Source organism: Pan troglodytes, chromosome 4 (genome assembly GCF_028858775.2).
Source record: "Pan troglodytes isolate AG18354 chromosome 4, NHGRI_mPanTro3-v2.0_pri, whole genome shotgun sequence".
In the NCBI taxonomy this organism is placed as follows: Eukaryota; Metazoa; Chordata; class Mammalia; order Primates; family Hominidae; genus Pan; species Pan troglodytes.
Genome location: NC_072402.2, coordinates 21,295,490 through 21,315,850, shown reverse-complemented (window position 1 = coordinate 21,315,850; position 20,361 = coordinate 21,295,490). Strand labels below are relative to the sequence as shown.

General features: G+C 39.4%; 1 protein-coding gene and 1 pseudogene across 26 annotated transcripts in view; both read right to left on the bottom strand.

Annotated features, from left to right (window-relative positions):
* MCTP1 (multiple C2 and transmembrane domain containing 1) overlaps positions 1-20,361 on the bottom strand; it is a 595,843-nt gene that overhangs the window by 118,841 nt on the left and 456,641 nt on the right. The gene's annotated exons all lie outside the window — the stretch shown is intronic.
* LOC134810035 (large ribosomal subunit protein uL30-like) lies at positions 2,999-5,193 on the bottom strand (annotated as a pseudogene).

The following is a 20,361-nucleotide window of genomic DNA, read 5'->3' as shown; positions in this document are numbered from 1 at the left end:
GGGTTTTTTCTTGTAAATTTGTGTAAGCTTCTTATAGATTCTGGATATTAGCCCTTTGTCAGATGGATAGATTGCAAACTTTTCTCCCACTCTGTAGGTTGCCTGTTCACTCTGATGATAGTTTCTTTTGCTGTGCAGGAGCTCTATGGTTTGATTAGATTCCATTTGTCAATTTTGGCTTTTGTTGACATTGCTTTTGGTGTTTTAGTCCTGAAGTCTTTGCCCATGCCTATGTCCTGAATGGTATTGCCTAGGTTTTCTTCCAGGGTTTTTATGGTTTTAGGTCTTATGTTTAAGTTTTTAATCCATCTCAAGTTAATTTTTGTATAAGGTGTAAGGAAGGGTCCAGTTTAAGTTTTCAGTATATGGCTAGCCAGTTTTCCCAACACCATTTATTAAATAGGGAATCCTTTCCCCACTGCTTTTGTCAGGTTTGCCAAAGATCAGATGGTTGTAAATGTGTGGTGTTATTTCTGAGGACTCTGTTCTGTTCCATTGATCTATATATGTGTTTTGGTACCAGTACCATGCCACTTTGGTTACTGTAGCCTTGTAGTATAGTTTGAAGTCAGGTAGTGTTATGCATCCGACTTTGTTCTTTTTGCTTAGGATTGTCTTGGCTATATGGGGTCTCTTTTGATTTCATATGAAATTTAAAGTAGTTTTTTCTAATTCTGTGAAGAAAGTCAATGGTAGCTTGATGGGAATAACATTGAATCTATAAATCACTTTGGGCAGTATGGTCATTTTCACAATATTGATTCTTCCTATCCATGAGCATGGAATGTTCTTCCATTTGTTTGTGTTCTCTCTTATTTCCTTGAGCAGTGGTTTGTAGTTCTCCTTGGGGAGGTCCTTCACATCCCTTGTAAGCTGTATTCCTAGGTATTTGATTCTCTTTGTAGCAATTGTGAATGGGAGTTTGCTCATGATTTGGCTCTCTGTTTGTCTGTTATTGGTGTATAGGAATGCTTGTGATTTTTGCACATTGATTTTTTATCCTGAGACTTTGCTGAAGTTGCTTATCAGCTAAAGGAGTTTTTGGGCAGAGACAACGAGGTCTTCTAAATATACAATCATGTCATCTGCAAACAGAAATACCTCGACTTCTTCTCTTCCTATTTGAATACGCTTTATTTCTCTCTCTTGCCTGATTGCCCTGGCCAGAACTTCCAATACTATGTTGAATAGGAATGGTGAGAGAGGGCATCCTTGTCTTGTGCCGGTTTTCAAAGGGAATTCTTCCAGCTTTTGCCCATTCAGGATGATATTGGCTGTGGGTTTCTCATAAATAGCTCTTATTATTTTGAGATATGTTGCATCAATACCAGTTTATTCAATGTTTTTAGCATGAAGGGGTGTTGAATTTTATTGAAGGCCTTTTCTCCATTTATTGAGATAATCATGTGGTTTTTGTCATTGGTTCTGTTTTTGTGATGGATTACGTTTATTGATCTGCATATGTTGAACCAGCCTTGCATCCCAGGGATGAAGCTGACTTGGTAGTGGTGGATAAGCTTTTTAATGTGCTGCTGGATTCGTTTTGCCAGTATTTTACTGAGGATTTTCGCACCTCAGGAATATTAGCCTGAAATTTTCTTTTTTTGTTGTGTCTCTGCCAGGTTTTGGCATCAGGATGATGCTGGCCTCATAAAATGAGTTTGGGAGGAGTCCCTCTTTTTCTATTGCTTGGAATAGTTTCAGAAGGAATGGTTACCAGCTCCTCTTTGTACCTCTGGTAGAATTCAGCTGTGAATCCATCTGGTCATGGGCTTTTTTTGGTTGGTAGGCTACTAATTACTGCCTCAATTTCAGAACTTGTTATTGGTCTATTCAGGGATGCAATTACTTCCTGGTTTAGTCTTGGGAGGGTGTATGTGTCCAGGAATTTATCCATTTCCTCTAGATTTTCTAGTTTATTTGCGTAGAGGTGTTTATAGTATTCTCTGATGGTAGTTTGTATTTCTGTGGGATCAGTGGTGATATTTCCTTTATCATTTTTTATTGTGTCTATTTGATTCTTCTCTCTTTTCTTCTTTATTAGTCTGGCTAGCAGACTATCTATTTTGTTAATCTTTTCAAAAAACCAGCCCCTGGATACACTGATTGTTTTGAAGGGTTTTTCATGTCTCTATCTCCTGCAGTTCTGCTCTGATCTTAGTTATTTCTTGTCTTCTGCTAACTTTTGAATTTGTTTGTTATTGCTTCTCTAGTTCTTTTAATTGTGATGTTAGGGTGTCAATTCTGGATATTTCCCATTTTCTCCTGTGGGCATTTAGTGCCATAAATTTCCCTCTAAATACTGCTTTAGCTGTGTGCCGAAGATTCTGGTACGTTGTGTCTTTGTTCTCATTGGTTTCAAAGAACTTATTTATTTCTACCTTAATTTTGTTATTTACTCAGTAGTCACTCAGGAGCAGGTTGTTCAATTTCCATGTAGTTTTGCAGTTTTTGAATGAGTTTCTTAATCCTGAGTTCTAATTTGATTGCACTGTGGTCTGAGGGACAGTTTGTTATGAATTCTGTTCTTTTGCATTTGCTGAGGAGGGTTTTACTTCCAATTACGTGGTCAATTTTAGAATAAGTGCTATGTGGTGCTGAGAAGAATGTATATTCTGATGATTTGGGGTGGAGAGTTCTGTAGGTGTCTATTAGGTCCACTTGGTCCAGAGCTGAGTTCAAGTCCTGAACATCCCTGTTAATTTTCTGTCTCGTTGATCTGTCTAATATTGACAGTGGGGTGTTAAAGTCTTCCACTATTATTGTGTGGGAGTCTAAGTCTCTTTGTAGGTCTCTAAGAACTTACTTTATGAATCTGGGTGCTCCTGTATTGGGTGTATATATATATATATATATATATATATATACATATATATATATATACATATACATATATACACACACACACACACATTTAGGATAGTTAGCTCTTCTTATTGCATTGATCCCCTTACCATTATGTAATGCCCTACTTTGTCTTTTCGATCTTTGTTAGTTTAACATCTATTTTTTTTTTTCAATTTGAGAGCAGGTCCTGTTTATTAATTGACCAGCTTAGAAAAATAATCATGGTAGGCAACTTAGATCATTCTTCTAATAAGCCTGTTGATCTGGTCCTCCCTGTTGCATCTCCACCTTCTACAAAATGGGTGCTCTGTTTCTTCATTCTGGCTCGTGGAGAAGACACTTTGAAGGATCACAGGAAGTTATTTGCTTCTGTGAAGCATTTTCCAACAGTACAGATCTCATGAATCAGATCCTCCATGCAGATGATGCCATATTTACCAAGAGATCGAGCAATCAAAGCATTATCTGTCCAAGCAATTTGCTTCTTATTGATTTTGCTATAATCATGCTTGTAGATTAGTTCATTTACTAACTTTAGATTTGGGTACCCCCATGCAATATATGGCTTTACAATCCTTAGCATGTTAACTGAAGCCTCTTGAGCTTCACAAAGGTTCCACTGAGGATTTGATGAAGGCGAAGAAGCTGCAACAGCTTTCAGACCTTTTGGCTCACACCATTGATACCTCTGATCCTGATGACAAATGCCAATTTGGGTTCTTCAGGAACACAGAAGTGGCCAGCTTTTCTTGTCATCCTCGCCATTCAAATTTCAGTTCTGTACATCTGCCTATATTCCTTGTGATAGTGCTTCACTTTTTCATAGAAGCTTCCTCCTTGCCTTTCAAAGCATCTTTTGGGCAAACTTCTTTCTCAGGCTCTTGATCTTCAGCTCTGCAAAATTCCTTCACTTTTTCTTGAGGGTTTCTGGCACAGCAGGAACCTTCTCTTCTTCTCTTCTACACACTCCATGGTTCCAGCTGGAAAAAGAGGAAGTCGACACATCCACTTAAAGTCTGTTTTATCAGAGAGTAGGGTTGTGACCCCTGCTTTTTTTTTTTTTTTTTTTTTTTTTTTTTTTTTTGCTTTTCATTTGCTTGGTAAATCTTCCTCCATCCCTTTATTTTGAGCCTGTGTGTGTCTTTGCTTTTGAGATAGGTCTCCTAAATACAGCACACTGATGGGTCTTGAATCTTTATCCAATTTGCCAATCTGTGTCTTTTAATTGGGGCATTTAACTTGTTACATTTAAGGCTAATATTGTTTTGTGTGAATTTGATCCTGCATTATGATGCTAGCTGGTTATTTTGCCCATTAGCTGATGCAGTTTCCTTATAGTGTCAATGGGCTTTACATTTTGGTTTGTTTTTGCAGTGGCCGGTTCTGGTTTTTCCTTTCCATATTTAGTGCTTCCTTCAGGAGCTCATGTAAGGCAGACCTGGTGGTGACAAAATCCCTCAGCATTTGCTTGTCTGTAAAGGATTTTATTTCTCCTTCGCTTATGAAGCTAAGTTTGGCTGGATATGAAATTCTGGATTGAAAATTCTTTTCTTTAAGAATGTTGAATATTGGCCCCCACTCTCTTCTGGCTTGTAGGGCTTCTGCAGAGAGGTCCCCCGTTAGTCTGATAGGCTTACCTTTGTGGGTAACCCGATCTTTCTCTCTGGCTGCCCTTAACATTTTTTCCTTCATTTCAACCTTGGTGAATCTGACAATTATGTGTCTTGGGGTTGCTCTTCTCGAGGAGTATCTTTGTGGTGTTCTTTGTATTTCCTGAATTTGAATATTGGCCTGTCTTGCTAGGTTGGGGAAGTTCTCCTGGATAATATCCCGAAGTGTATTTTCCAACTTGGTTGCATTTTCCCTGTCACCTTCAGGTACACCAATCAAATGTAGGTTTGGTCTTTTCACATAGTCCCATATTTCTTGGAGGCTTTGTTCATTCCTTTTCATTCTTTTTTCTCTAATCTTGTCTTCACGCTTTATTTCATTAAGTTGATCTTCAATCTCTGATATCCTTTCTTCTGCTTGATTGGTTTTGGGATTGATACTTGTGCATGCCTCACGAAGTTCTTGTGGTCATTTATGTTCTTCTCTAAACTGGTTTTTCTAATTAGCAATTCCTCTAACCTTTTATCAAGGTTCTTAGCCTCCTTGCATTGGGTTAGAACATGCTCCTTTAGCTCAGAGGAGTTTGTTATTACCCACCTTCTGAAGCCTACTATTGGTTAAACTCATTTTCCGTTCAGTTTGTTCTCTTGCTGGTGAGGAGTTGTGATCCTTTGGAGGAGAAGAGGCATTCTGGTTTTTGGAATTTTCAGCCTTTTTGCACTGGTTTTTCCTCATCTTCATGGACTTATCTACCTTTGGTCTTTGCTGTTGGTGACTTCGGATGGAGTTTTTGCGTGGTCATGCTTTTTGTGGATGTTGATGCTATTGCTTTCTATTTGTTAGTTTTCTTCTAACAGTCAGGCTCCTCTTCTGCAGGTCTGCTGGAGTTTGCTGGGGGTCCACCCTGTTTGCCTGGGTATCACCAGCAGAGGCTGCAGAACAGCAAAGGTTGCTGCCTGTTCCTTCCTCTGGAATCTTCATCCCAGAGGGGCACCTGCCAGATGCCAGCTGGAGCTCTCCTGTATGAGGTGTCTGTCGACCTGTGATGGGAGGTGTCTCCCAGTCAGGAGGCACGGGGGTCAAGGACCCACTTAAGGAAGCAGACTGTCCCTTGGCAGAGCTTGAGCGCAGTGCTGGGAGATCCTCTCGTCTCTTCAGAGCTGGCAGGCAGGAACATTTAAGTCTGCTTAAGCTGCTCCCACAGTCGCCCCTTCCCCCAGGTGCTCTGTCCTGGAGAGGTGTCAATTTTATCTATAAGCCCCTGACTAGGGCTGGTGCCTTTCTTTCAGAGATGCCCTGCCCAGAGAGGAGGAATCTAGAGCGGCGGTCTGGCTACAGTAGCTTTGCTGAGCTGCGGTGGGCTCTGCCCATTCCGAACTTCCCAGCAGCTTTGTTTACACTGTGAGGGGTACTCAAGCCTCAGCAATGGCGGGTGTCCCTCCCCATCACCAAGCTTGAGGGTCCCAGATCGACTTCAGACTGCTGTGCTGGCAGCAAGAATTTCAAGCCAGTGGATCTTAGCTTGCTGGTCTCCGTGGGATCCGCTGAGCAAGACAACTTGGCTTCTTGGCTTCAGCCCCCTTTCCAGGGGAGTAAACAGTTCTGTCTCTCTGGTGTTCCAGGAGACACTGGGGTATGAAAAAAACAAACAAACAAAAAAAACCTCCTGCAGTTAGCACAGTGTCTGCCCAAATGGCCGCCTAGTTTTGTGCTTGAAACCCAGGGCCCTGGTGGTGTAGGCACCTGAGGGAATCTCCTGATCTGTGGGTTGTGAAGACCACGGGAAAAGCATAGTATCTGGGCCAGAATGCACTGTTCCTCACGGCATGGTCCCTCATGGCTTCCCTTGACTAGGGGAGGGAGTTCCCCAACCCCTTGTGCTTCCTGGGTGAGGCGACGCCCCACCCTGCTTCAGCTCGCCCTCTGTGGGCTTCACCCACCGTCTAACAAGTCCCAGTGAGATGAACCGAGTACCTCATTTGAAAATGTAGAAATCACCCACCTTCTTCGTTGGTCTTGCTGGGAGCTGCAGACCACAGCTGTTCCTATTCGGCCATCTTGCCCAGATATCCATTTTAAATTTTTTAAATGGCAAAACCACAATTACTTTTGCACCAACCTAATAAGATGCTCATGATCACAAAGCAGAGCCAGTTTCCTGGCTGACTCCAGAACCTTGGCTCTTAATCACTATGCGTGTCTCTCTTCAGCTCCACATCATGGTCAGTTAACGGGGACAGATAAACACAACAGGATGGGAATAGAAGGAGACATGGGGGAAAGGAAAAATAAAAGATGGGAAAAAGATGTCCTAAAAGGAAGAAAGGGAGCATGTAAAAATAGATGAGAGAAAAGTAAGGTAGAGCAAAAAAAGGTAACAGAGAAAATGAAGGATATAGGACAGAGATGGAATGTGTTCACTGTTCTGCCTCAGAAGTGTGTAATCTTCTGAACTCTCAGAATGAGTTTTATTCTTGAAGGTTCAGCCCTGAGTATTAGCAACACACAACTGCCAGCTCTTCACTATAAACTTCTATCTCTCTTCTTGTATCATCCACTGCTTTGCATGAGTCTATGCTATGCTGTCTCGCTATTCATCCTGCTTTGTGAGTGAGTAGCTCTTACCATCTCATGGAAAATGCAGCCACACTCTTTATAGTATCTAACTCAGCAGAGGCAGCATTCGGGATGTTTCATGTTAATTCCCAAGAAAGAGTCTGGTATTTGTTTCACTTCAAATACATTCTTCTCTGTTACCATCTACAGAGGTAAACAAAAGATTAAAACAAACAAACAAAACCAAAACCAAACTCCTTTATTTTTCTGGCCACAGACCAGGAAAACATCACCTTTTAGTATCCTTCCACAGGTAGGAGAAAGGGTGAATGTTAGAAACTCACTCTCAAGAAGTACAACTATTGACATGGGCTTCTATACATCACAGTAAGCTATCCCTGACATTTGCATTTATAATTAAGTATCCAAAAATATTAAAAGTAGCCCTTGCAGTATTAGAAGACAACTTCCCTGCTTTTACTTCCAAATTTAATATTTATTTTTAAAAAGTAACATTGCTTTTCTCATGGAATTTTAGGATCTTCTATAGAGTAAGAGATGACACAGGTTTTAAAAGTTCACATTGGGACCATTGAGGTGTCTATCAATTTACCAGCTGGAAATAGCTCTGAGATCCTAATGTCTGTCATACTGATGGTCTTTCATGGAATTATGCTATATAACTGTGGGTTTCTTTAAGTCCTATTTAATTCCAGCATCTCCAATATGAGAATTCATATATCTGACTAAGTTCCTTATGGAGGAAATATATAATTGAGAGTGAACATTCCTCATGTTTCCACATGGGGGTGCTACCTTATGGTCACGCTCTTCTCAGTCTTCCTCTTGACAGAGATTTCTAAACACAGACAAGATGGGTCATTTCTTAAATTTCACTGACTCTTCTTAAACTGAGAGGAAATATAGAATGGTGAATAAACACTGCATATAGTCTCAGGTTTAGCTCCAATTCTACCACCCATTAATTGGGGCACTTTGGGTGAACTATGGCCCAAACAATCATGCAGGATTGTTTTGAAGGTAATGGATGTGCACATGCCTTGTAAATGGTAAAACATTAACAAATTAAAGATAATTAGATCCAGATCCTAGTCCATGTCTAGATATAAAAGACTCTGCTGTTAGATTATCAGAAGACATGATGCTATAGACGTCTTTAAAGTGTAGGCTACTGAAGTGCAGGGTCAAGAACTCAACACCAATATTAGTAAAACATGCAGCATTGCCAATAGATTGGAGACTGAGAGTTAAGTTGATAAGCAGAAATGCCAAGAAAATTTCTAGGTGCTCAGACTGCTCTATGACTACAGAATAAAGCAGTTCCAAGTTGATGACATCAAGTCAAGGCTATTCCTGAAAAGGTCAAAATGGGCCTACAGATTATGTTCTAGTTTATCCAATCATCCATCACTAGGTCTCCACCAGGAACCTTCAAACCGCTGCTATATGTTTCCAATTTGCAACAAATTATAAAACACTTGTTTTGTCTTTTGGAACTATACACAAATAAAAATATGTTTGCAAAAGATTTTTTATAAGATCCTTGTGCAGTTTTTAAACTCCCAAATGTAAATGCTAGAAATAATTTTTGAATGTACTTTAAGGACACACTGAAAATCTTCTTCTTACAGCTGATAGACACCTAACATTTTAGCCATTGAGCACAGTGTTCCATCTTGTCTCCAGGGTCCATTTTTAGGAGTCAAAGGTGCTTAAATAAGAATCCTTTGTGTAATGAAATTCGCTAAGCTTTAATGAGTTTTATTTTAAAAGCTCTTTACAAATTAAATTCAGCTTAACATGTTTAAGAATGTAAATGTTCACAATTTTATGGGAACACAATATATACATATTTCTGAGGCAAATATACTATTTTAGGCTCTTAAGTTTTTAAGGATCACTAATTCTAGGCATACACATCTTCTGGTGGCAAATATTTAGATATTTAGTTCTTGCAATAACAATAAAAAAGATGAGATGAAATCTGTTAACGCTAATAATATTCAGGCTAGAGAGAAGGGAAAAAGATAAATTCAAAAGAAGAAACGCTTCTATGGAATCCTTTACTGATCAAGTAGCAACCTAGGACAAGCTTCTTTAATGAACCTGCTGATGCTTGATTGGGGTATTAAAAGATTTTTTGAAAAATGGGGCAATCCCAAGGGCTCTACAGTTTCTGTGGTATCCTTAATTAATTCCACTTTGAGTTCATTATTCAACAGCTGCTTTAGGAAAATAAAAGGTCTGCATCTCTTTACACAAATGTTTGAGAGTTACTTTATAATGCATTCCCTCCTTGCATAAGCCATTTGTTCTAAACTAGATTAAGAGAAAATACAATGAGAAGCTACTTCCATTGCCAAGGGGGTTAGAAAAGTTATCCAGTTTTACCTGTACTTTCTTCAATGTAAGAAAAGAAAGTTCCCAGGTAATCACCACACCTTCCCCAAGAAGACCCAAGCTTTCAAAGCTTCATTTCTACCTAAGGTTATTTTTGCTGGGAAAATATGTCTGTGATTTCTTTGATCGACAATGTGAACATTTATATCTCCCTCTATAAATTGTTTTGAAAACATGTATTTGGCTTCTTTGACTCATGGTTTCCAGCTTATCCTTTGACTTCTCTCAGTCATTTTCACACAGGTTCTTTTCTCTTGCTTTGGGCTAGCTGAACACACATACACACACACACACACACACACACACACACACACACACTTCCCTACTCCCCTTCAGAATGACTTCATGACAAGTGGTCTGGTTGTGAGCACTACCTTAAATTCCAGCTGCCCTGTTGGCTCCTGTACTTACAAAGTCTGAATTTATTGTGGGCCCTTGTAGTGCAATTTTTGACACATCATTAAGCTCCCTTTTCATTGGGAGCCTAAGGGCATATTCAGGCTCACTGCGAAGAGTGCGCCTAAATAACGGTTAAAACACGTGTCATGAGCTGCAAGGGGCTTGTTTGCCAGCAGGGCAAACAGTTCACTGTAGCTCAAGCAATACCCTACAACAGGGTGGGTAGAGATAATGAGATAACCACACACCACAAGTGAGCTGTTCATCTTTGTCTTCAAGCATCTAAGAACACAGTTATCTCAGTAGGATGGTGCACCCTGGAGAGTTATAAATATCTTTCAGAAAGGTAAAGAAAAACAGTCAAAGAAAACGCATCTGAAAAAAATAAGCAAAAGAACACTGGTGGACAATTTTTTAAAGCAAAATTTCAGCTATACCAGAACTTATTGAATCAGGTCAATAAGTTCTGTGTGCTTTTTTTTTGGCATTATGTTTTATTTTAATTGTATGCAGATTTATTCTAATGTTATGATGCTAATCAACCTGTGTAGCTATAATAAAATAAAGGCAATGTCAACACCTCATCAACTAATCACACTGCTTCTTTCATTCTGGACACTGTATCCTCCCTACACAACACCGAAGTACTATAAAAATTATTTATACAAATAAACTATTATCTAAAGACTGAAAAGGCATAATAAATTATGCGTAATATGGCCCAATTATGTGGTAATTTCTTTGTTTGAATTATTTGCATAGTTTTAATGAAGGGGTTGCTAGAAGGTGGAACCATTTTTATATTTAATGGAAAAAACAAATTTGTTTTTAAGGATGAAAACAAAGATAATTAGCTCTTAAATTAGAGGCATACTAATATATGCATGTTCCTAAATTATTACCAGTATTATTACTTTGTGCTATCAAAACTTTTCTCTCTGGAGCGCAGATATTGGCTACTCAAGTTATTTTCCCCGTTTCTGTTAAATGTATTAATATCTTGCTGTTCATCAAGCGCCAAAATAAAGGTTAAAAAAGTTCCCTAGATTATCTGCAGAAGAAAAATTGGGGTGGGTGATGACAACTATGATCTTTCAAGATGTAGTTTACGAATGCATAATAACTTAAGAAAGTGAGAAAAAAAAATAGATTTATCAAGAAAAGAGAGAACTAGCCTAAATTCAACACAGCAAATCAGCAAATTTCTTCAGGGAAAGACATCAAATTTGAAAGGCATCAATACTTTTCTGCTGTCACCAAACTGTTATTTATGCTCATGTACCAGCTGGATTTGTGTATGTGCGTGCATAATCTTTTTCTCACCACTGATGTCATCATTAAAGCTGTGCAAGAATTTTGATTTCGCTTTGCACAATCTTCAGGAGAGACTTGGACATTATGGTGAAAGTTTGTGACAAGTTTGTAAAAGTAAGAAATGCAGGCTTTAAGGCAGTGAAATGTCACCACTGCAAAACAGAGGAAGCTTTCCCAAGTGTGTATTATTTTGTCTGCCCAGTCTGCATTGAAGGAACCACACAGGGCAATTGCAAAGAAATAGGTAGTTAACCACTTTTGGTGGGGAAAAAAAGATATTCAACATTACCCATATAACACTCTCCATAACTAGCTGTCCCTTTTGAATATTCAAACATATTCTAGAATATCAAGACACATATATTTTTTACAATGTGCAGAAAGATACAAGCCACTGTGCATCTGATTCCCAAGGCACAAGCTACAACTGCGTTTTATCACTGTAAACCTTATCTATGAGGTTTATAAAGGCTTCGAGATACTAAGACTTTTAGGATTTTTTGGTTATGAAATTTCAAAGCTGCAACGAATTAATTTTCAGACGAGGAGGAAATAACCAGGAACAGTAGGCAGTGGCAGGCCATTATGAGAAAGAGACATCATAGCGCAATTCAAAGGCCGCCGATTCCAGTCAGAGATCTCAGGGTGCATGAGTGGCAATCTGGACAGAGTGTGGAGGGTCTAACCCACAATAACCTATCTCAAAACAAAACTTCATTAGGAGACCTGGTAACTGGATTTAATGATAATGTGTCATTATAACATTCTCTTTTTTTTTTTTTTTTTTTTTTGAGATGGAGTTTTACTCTTGTTGCCCAGGCTGGAGTGCAATGGTGCAATCCCTGCTCAATGCAACTGCAACCTCCGCCTCCCAGGTTCAGCAATTCTCCTGCCTCAGCCTCCCGAGTAGCTGGGATCACAAGTGTGCGCCACCACGCCCAGCTAGTTTTGTATTTTTAGTAGAGATGGGGTTTCACCATGTTGATCAGTCTTGAACTCCTAACCTCAAGTGATCCACCCGCCTCAGCCTCCCAAAATGCTGGGATTACACGCATGAGCCACCATGCCTGGCCCTATAATGCATTCTCATTCTTAGTTTAGTTAGCAGTTGATGAATGCTTAGATTTAAGGGTTTGAGCATTGGGGAAGGGATTTTGAAAGGGAAGGTGATTTTAATTATTAACTGATTCTCTACTATGATGTTGATTACCTGATTTTTATGAAGCATCTTCTAAGAGTAGCTCAGTTATAAACCCTTTTCTTGCATTTTCTTACTTAGTTCTCACAAAAGCCTGCAAGGTAGATATGAGTTTCAGCATTCCGAAAAAGGAGGTAACTGAAGGTCAAGGTTGGATAACTTATCCAAAGTGAGAAATATAACAGAAAGGAGTGAGTTACAATAGCCAGGGTGTGATATGGCTCTGAGACAGACAGTGGCAAGTGACTTAACGTCTCTGGGCTTTGTTGTCCTCATCTAGAGGACTGTTGTTTGTCAAGAGTAGAGATGCTATGTACAGCAACTCAATAGTGGCTGATTCATAATACGTACCCACTAAAAGGGTTGCTTCTGGCAGTGCTATATCCCCATGACTTCTCATAACCACATCTTCCTTAGCAGAGTCATTTATATCCGGGCCTGTCTTACTTCAAAGCTCTTGCCCTCTCAAGAGAATCTTCAGGCCAGGAGCGGTGGCTCACACCTGTAATCCCGGCACTTTGGGAGACCAAGGCATGCAGATCACGAGGTCAGGAGATCGAGACCACCCTGACTAACATGGTGAAACCCCGTCTCTACTAAAAATACAAAAAATTAGCCGGGTGTGGTGGTGGGCGCCTGTAGTCCCAGCTACTCGGGAGGCTGAGGCAGGAGAATGGTGTGAACCCGGGAGGCAGAGATTGCAGTGAGCCGAGATGGTGCCACTGCACTCCAGCCTGGGCGACAGAGCGAGACTCCATCTCAAAACAAACAAACAAACAAACAAAAAATTAGCCAGGCATGGTGGCACGCACCTGTAGTCCCAGCTACTTGGGAGGTGGAGGCAGAAAAATTGCTTGAACCCAGGAGGCGGAGGTTGCAGTGAGCCAAGATCACACCACTGCACTCCAGCCTGGGCAACAGAGCAAGACTCCGTCTCAAAAAAAAAAAAAAAAAAAAAACCAAAGAGAGAGAGTTCTTTAAACTGGATTGTGGGAAGAAGTGAGTGAAAGGATAAACCCATCTGTAGGTCTGCACTGTGTCACTGAGAGGTGCCAATGGTATACAAAATGCTAACCAGTCCTCCAGGGCTTACTATACAGCTGGGGGAGAAAACGCACACATAGGGCCAATTTAATACATAAAACATGATACGGTATTGTTAAGCGACAGAATGAATAGTAAAGACAGACAGCGCTTGAGGAGTTGAGGAGTTTTCACTGCTGTATTTCTTCACCTTCTTCAGTCTCCTGTGCTTTTCTAGTTACCATGGTGGCTGAAATCAACTTAGATTCTTTATAAAGATACTTGGGGTTGAGATTTAATGCTGGAAGATTTATACTATGAAATTCCCTTTCCCTAGTGATTGCATGATTTCACAGTCCGAGCCTTTGTCTTGGGAATAGATTTAAAAGACCCGCCTGACTGCCCATAGTTTTGTCCTAAGCAGAACCTTAGTTTCTTGTATAAACCACAGCTGATAAAATTTGCAATTTCCTATTTATAACATCTTCGCTTTTCTTAGACAAAAGGGCAAGATAAGCAAGGTAATTATTAGATCCTGCTCTGCAGTTTAAAAATCATGGACTTAAAAATTATGGGGCCATATGTGTCCCAGGAAAGCAAAGAGGTTTTAATCGGGAATATGTTCTGTTATATAGAGGACCATTAGTAATGCCAATCTTAGAGTGTTGTTTGTTTGTTTTTTTCCCTTCCCTAAAAGCAAATCTTGTTGAAATATCTGACTTTTAATCTCTTTCCAGGAAGATTCTATGGGTTTGACAGAAGCAAAAATGAGTCACTCTCTCAGGTAGGGCAAGTAGTAGAGCACAGTGGTTAAGAACACAGGGAGGCCCTGTGCAGCGACTCACACCTGTAATCCCAGCACTTTGGGAGGCCAAGGTGGGAGGATCACTTGAGAACACGAGTTCCAGACCAGCCTGGGAAACATAGCAAGACCTCATCTCTACTAAAAATAAAAAAACATTAGCCAGGGCATGGTGGTGCACACCTGTAGTCCCAGCTGCTCGGGAGGCTGAGGTAGGAGGATCACTTGAGCCCAGGAGAGTGAAACTGCAGTGAGCCATGATCATACCACTGCACTCCAGCCTGGGCAATAGTGTGACACCCTGTCTCAAACAAACAAAACAAAACAAAAATGACACAGGGAACTAGCATGTTTGGTTAAGAATCTGAGATTCACTACTTCAGAGTTATGGATCCCTAGACAAATGACTTCACTCCTCTGCCCCTTGGTCTCTTGATCTATAAAGTGAAGATAATAGAGTAACTACCATATGAGATTGTTATTAGAGTTAAATGAGTTACTATTTCTAGAGTCCTTAGAACAAAGCCTGGTACATGGTATAAGCCCAACTTAGGTTAAAAGAGTTGAGCTTGCTTGCACATATCTGGAGCTAGTTTTCTTTAAGTATCTTTCATGTCAGAGGGATGAAAATGCAAATATCTAAAATCTGAAGCACTTGGGTTTCAGGGTGGAGATGAGAGACGGGGGCACTGGTTAATTGACAGTCATCTCTTAAAGTAGAATAAGCCCTACTAAGACTCCCAGGTCAGATTATTCTTCATGCTCACATAAGGCTAAAGTATTAATTTATATATTTAACTACACTTGCCAGGAGTCAGAAAAGCAGACATTCTGAGGAACTGCTCTTGGACAGAACTTGTGGCAATGATATTTAGACATTACTTCACATAGCACTATTTGATTTAAAGCAGTGATCTGTTGACTGGGTCACTGGTAATGCACATGCCTTCCATTTTTTGGAAATACACCTGTTTCTTGGATTTGATTTGGCTCTTAATTCAAACAGAACTCCAAGTGCTCTGAAACTAAATCAACCTAAAATTATACATTTATCTAGAGTTACATTTAGGCCATATGGTTTAAGTTGTCCAAATGTCACAGAAGCAACAGCAACAGCCATCATCGTACTTTACACTTACCCAGCATCTTTCCTGCCAGAATATTATGTAAGTTATAAAAGTTTCATTAAGGCAGAGGTGTTAACCCTAATTCCAAAAGGACAGTCATTTAGCTGCTGTTTCAGTTTAGCTCTGCTTCATAGTGAATTGATACATAAGAGTTACTTGAAGTCAATTTAAATTTTCATAATAATATTCTTGTAACTGAAAATGTCTCAATTGCAAATTCCTATGATATGGAGGACATGTGGGCGACATGTAGAACCAATACCTTCCTCTTGGATCTCTGAGAAGATGCAACTAAGTTATTAGGCTCACTGCACTAGAGTCAGAGAACAATACTGGAATGCTATTTCCAGAAACTCCCATACAATGCACTGGAAAAGTCTGGGCAGAAAGGGCATCTCAGTACATACCTTAAGTCTTTACCCATTTGAACTTGAAATTCTCTATCATATTAGTAGATCTGCTTCTTAGCATCCAGCACCGTCTAGCCAGATACATAGGAAGGGCTCCATAGATAAATGTTGAGTGGACAAATAAATGTATTAAATGCATGGTTGTCCTGTTGCAAGCATAACATTCAGAGAGCTTTAGAGTATATATTTTGAGTAGATGTGAGGGATTTTGGCATAGAAAAGGCAACATGATGATGCTGGGCAAGGAGGATGATGATCGGGTAGCCAGGGGCAGATGTGGACTGATTGGACTGAAAGGATCCTCAGAGGTCTTGGTGTTAAAATTCTCTAAGCAGTATAGTGCGATTAAAGACCACATTCCATTATAATTCTTCCCACTATTAGTCCCAGAATATTTAATGTCTCTGAAATTGTCTAAGCCAGAATATTGTGAATATTTACGCTTTTTTGCTCATTAATCAACCAACCAACCAATGAATGAACTGATCAACCAGGCCATGTGCTGGAACACAGAGATAAATACTCCCCTCAGATACCATCCCTATGGTCAGTAAGCTCACAGAGAAGTACAAAAGGTCGAAATTCACCTTCAGAAACATGTTTCAGTTTTTTTCCAATACTGGTACTTTTCTATCACCGCCAAGTTGAAGCTATCTCCACTGAATATCCACAAAATTTTATAATCAACTGTAGCCATGTGCTTATGTATACATCACATTACTCCCAGATTCTGCTTTACCTACTCACCCAGAGTAGGAGGTCATTAAGCCAATATGTAGTATTTTCCCTGCTCTCAAGTTTTCACACTGGAATACTAAAAAACTCCAGGGCTGACACAGCAGTTTGCTGAGGGTATGCAGAGAAAAGGCTCAATAAAATAGAATTTTTTTCTCGGTAGTAATTTTAAAAAGATATAAAATAAACATGAAAATGGCTCAGAATAGAATGTCTAAGTCACATATATTTAAAAATAATATAAAAGACTTCAAAAATAATTCTTGCCCACAATGGTCCCTCTCAGGCTGGGCCCACCCAAACCTCCCTGGCATGCACATTCTCTCTTCTACTGATGATGAAGTATCTGGGAAGCACTGCAAAGCAAACCCAAACGATGGATTTGAAGCCTGGCTCTGGCACTTCCTAACTGTGTGATCTCAGGCAAATTTTCTTTTAGATCTTTGATTTTTCTCTTCCATGAAATGCTAAAATAACAGCACCTTCTTTAAAAGATGACTATGAAGATCACATGATGACATTTGCACACTGCCTAGCATATAATATATGCTCAATAAATATTCATTTGCCTTAATTGAAAGAAACTAATTCACAAATCAAATTCCAGTACTTTCGATACCCTCAGTTCAGTATTTAATTATGTCCTCTGGTGATAATTAGTGATCTAGAGCAATGACCTCAGGCAAAGCACTGGAAATACAGTTGCATGTGACACCACAGAGGATACAGAGCCCCGTCCTTTGAATTAACCTGGAATCACCATCAATGAATCCCATATGCTAAAACTGGGCTGGGTTCAAAGTGACACTCATCTTAGACTCAGTGTAGCTGGAAAAAAAAATCCTCCTTTCCCCCAACTCTCAGGGGAATTCTTGGAGCCATCTAAGTAAGTCAATGGAAGAAACAGTAAAGAGAAGACCTTCTTTAGGAATGCAACACTGTATTCATAGAAGAAACAGGACAAAACTGAGAAGACTGAGATATGCAGAGAGAGGAACAGAGAGACGACAAATAGCTTCTCGTTCTCTCTTTTCTCATTCCTTAGTTGCAATAGTAGGGGCCTGGGAAGATGGGTGTGAGAAAGGCTTTGTTTAGATCTTCCAAGAGAAGAGTTCAGAATGTGAGAAGAGATTTTAACCGCTGTTGGGATGGCTTGATTGGGACTTTTACTCTCCTCTGCTGCTCTAGATGTGTCAAGGTTCTCACCCTTTTCATATAACACCATTTTTTTTTCTTTATGTCTAGTTTTGGGTTGGGAGAGGAAAAGATCTCACACTTAGTAATCAAAGAGCTGGATTTATCAGGGCTTACCACCTATGTGTTATTGGGCAAGTGATTTAATCTCACTGGCCTTAGTTTTCACTCCTAAAATAGAGTTCTACCATGAGACACAAGTACTCTTGTAAGAATGAAATCATATAATATTTGCAATATAGTCTAGACAACAATATCTCCTAATTTCTATAAAGGTGGTATTGCTATCTGGAATATAAGAGATTTGTTTTGAAGTTGCATCTGGATACTAAGCAAGCTGTTTTTGCTGAGCAGCTAGGTTTATTTGAGGTGGATTTTGGGGTGGGGGGAAGGTGAGGAAGGGAAATTGTTGATGGAGCATACCACCCTTAGTGGCCACTTGGCCATTTCATATAGAGCAGCTAAATACTTGGCACAGAGTAAGTACTCAATGTGGGCAGCATCTTTGACACTGGGGTGCCAAAGGAGATAGAAAAGCATAGAGCTGGCTGCTTGGCATGTGACCGAGGCTTAAAGGTGACGAGTAGGTGCGCCCTTCCCTTGTACTTCTAGGGTTGCCAGCCCAGTCCACCAAGGGAACGGAAACAGGAATAGAAAGGCATATCCCCAGGACAGAAAGGTGCCACTGAAAATAAAACAATGGTGTTGCCAAGAAAGTACTTATGTTGACAATCTCGGATACAAGGATAGCAAAGGTAACTTCAGTCACAAATTTATGGTCAATCATGAAGATTGGCATTTCGATTGGAAAAGCTCTTAGGATATAATTTTTTCCATTAAAACCAGCTGAAAAACAAAGCTGATTTTCTATGCTGTTGCTACTTACCATTTCATAGTGGCACAACTCCCACCCCAAGCACTGTGGAATTATATTCAGAATAGATTTGTTTATCAGTTCTTCTACCCTATCCATTTTTCAGCAGCTGATTAGTCTCCCTGGGATGTAGACACATCTCTGATCAACAGCAGCTTGACTCCCATCTTCACATATGCATCCCAATATCCACATTACTCATAATAAATGTGTTTATATATACATATATAGATACATTTTTATGCATATATGTTCCTCACATTGTATTCAAAAACACATTCCGAATGGATGTATATATGCACTCATATACATTCAGGAATCCAACTAGATTCCCAGAGGGGAATGTGGAACACATTGTTAAAATGTCTGTCATCCATGTAAGAGAAACAGAAATGAGCTGGGCATTAAATTTGCATACAGCCCCGAGCACAGAGGTTCCTGTATGTGCACCGTTCTACTGTTCTTGATGATGGGCATATCTGATAGAAAGATTCTGTCAGGATTAGCTCAGGAAAAACACCCCCAAGGAGATAATTTGAAGACATCCTGAGAATTTGCCTCAGTACATGAAAATAAACATGAAACCCTTAGCACTCTCTGCACATTGAAAAGTTCCCACCAACACCCCACCACACACCAGGGGATAATCTACTGGAGCTAATTAACACACAGTCATACGCAACGCTGTTAGAAGTGGTTGCCACTTAGGATTGATTTAGTTGCTGCAGTGCTTAAAAGAGACTTGAGAAGGTTTTTGTGTAAATGTGAGAGGAAAGAAGAGGAAATAAAAGTGTAAAAACAGCTGCAAAATTAAAAGGTGCTAAGGTCTTTTTTCCCCCTGTAGACATTAGGGAAACTTATTGAGAGACTATTAGTATTCCAGCAAAGAAAGCTTCTTACTTGATTTTATGTTTCCTTCCACATCAAAATTACACACACACATACTGGGTCTATAGATTGTGACTATGAAAAAGGGCATGTTTCACTTCATAAGCAAACAAGCTCTTCATTAAATGCTAACATATGGATTGTGTCATCTAAAAAACAACAACAATCTTTTCTTGTCTATGTCTCATTTTATTTCATCTTTCTGATTTATTTAGATTTTCAGCAAAGTTATTAATTAGTAATATGTTTGGGGAAAAAATCATCAAGGAACAAAGGGCCACAAGCAATTCCTTCCTCTTATCTTTGCAATATGATAAAGATAGAGCAAATCCAACTATTTTAGAATGTTCTTCCTCAAAGTGAATGTGATGCATGCTATCTTATGAATAAACAATATATCTACTAATCATGACAGTAGGATATCACAACTGAGTATATAAAGTGGTTTTAGCAACCTGCTTTTTATTACTGAAACATGATAGAAATAATATAGAAAAGACCATTAGTGAAAACTTTATTAATCAGGCTTTGTGAAAATTTAGAGAAGCTGCAATTGATTTTTTGCCCTGATAAAAGGGTTTGCTAAAGAAAATTATAATAACATAAAAAGGATTTCAGGGGACAGAGTATTTGCTTTGGATGTGAAAACTCTCTTATTTTAACGATACCATTAATATTAAAAACAATGAGAAAACATTCTTGATTCCAAGTGATTCCACTTGGCTATATTATGCTTTCCATTGGATGAAAGATAAAACTTATATATAAAAAATTCTATGAAATATATTTTTTATCAGTCTAGACTGGCCTACAAGATAAAATTTAACAAAAATTCATCGACATTGACAATTTGCTATACATACAAAGCCCTCTACCACATCCTGAGTAGAATTAACAAATGCAACCTGTTCTCCATCCTTTAAAGGCTCAAACTCAGAAGGGAAGACAGACACGTTCACAAA